Genomic DNA, 1,449 nt, shown 5'->3' on the forward strand with positions numbered 1-1,449 from the left:
CAGCACACCTGGCCCAACCCTCACCTGGACAGTAGGACAGCATCAGGCCTGGTGAAGCAGCAGTCTGACTCAGTCCCCTGAACTCGCTTGTTGTGAGTCTGTGTGATTTTGGATAAAAGTGGCTGCTAAATACCTGTCACGATAATTGACTTTAGGTGACCTTGGAACAAATCCCATCCAGCTCTGATACACGAACGTGGAATCAGCTCATTTGCAACAATAAGTATGTGTATGTGAAAATGAATGGGAAAGCCACACACACAGACAAACACATGTACACACACACGTACACGTACACACACACACGTACACACACACACACACACAGTATCTGTGAGCTCAGTTCATTGTTCAGATAGGTGATTGTGTCCTATACGAGACGCAGCATTACAGTAGGTCATTGTGATGATGACTTTGGATCATTCCGCATCATGAACTCTCAGACACCTGGAGGAGGTCGGAGCTACAGTATCTCTTGCCCTCCGTTCACAAGGAGACATCCGTTGGATGACCAGGAAGTTGGAGATAACATGAGTGATACAAGGAGATTTCTGATGAAAAAAAAGAGGAATAATTTTATCTTGTAAAAAGTGAAGCTGGTGTGGTAAGGGATGATATCTGGTCAGTAGAGGAATAATCTACTGATTTTCTGGACTCAGGGTCACCGGATGCCTGAGCGAGTTGTCAAAAGCACAGTTCAGCACCTGTGACCTTTGACCTTGTCGATTGCATCCAAATAGAGGACTAGTTGTCCCACTTTGGATAGCTGTTGTTGGAATTTCTACCTCTGTGGCTGTTTGTGGACTACAGTAAATGGGCCATCTATGCCAGCTGTACAACACGTGTCAGATACTGTACATTTCAGTGGTGTGTGCTCACATGATGAAGACTGATGGAACTGATGTGTATTTTTATATATATATATATATATATATATATATTTGTAGACTACACATAAACAAGACAGTGAAGTATGTTGTGTACGGGCCTCTGCAAATAGACCTCTCGCAACAAAGGCATACACCCACACACACCCACCCATACACACACACACACACACACACACACACACACACACACACACACACACACACACACACCCTCACAGCCCAGAATGTAAAGGTACTTTATATAGCAATGTAAATAACCAATTCCACCTCCTCAATCTCAGCATTTATATGACCCTTTTCAGGAAGCTGTGTAGGCTGCATCTTTCAACAGTGTCCTTCAACTACAGAGCTGCACAGATTTGCAGCAATACTGACATGACACAGTCTTGTCAAAAGCATAGGAAGTGCTTCAACACAGACCACTGTCATAACAGTACATCAACTTTGAGATTGTGGCTGCTTCAAGAGGGCAAGAGGGTCCATTCCATGAATAGCTGTCTCTCAAGATGCCTGATTAAATCTGTAGTCAGGGGGCCAAAACTGATATTAAAACTTTTTC

This window comes from Sardina pilchardus, chromosome 13 (assembly GCF_963854185.1).
Source record: "Sardina pilchardus chromosome 13, fSarPil1.1, whole genome shotgun sequence".
NCBI lineage: Eukaryota > Metazoa > Chordata > Actinopteri > Clupeiformes > Clupeidae > Sardina > Sardina pilchardus.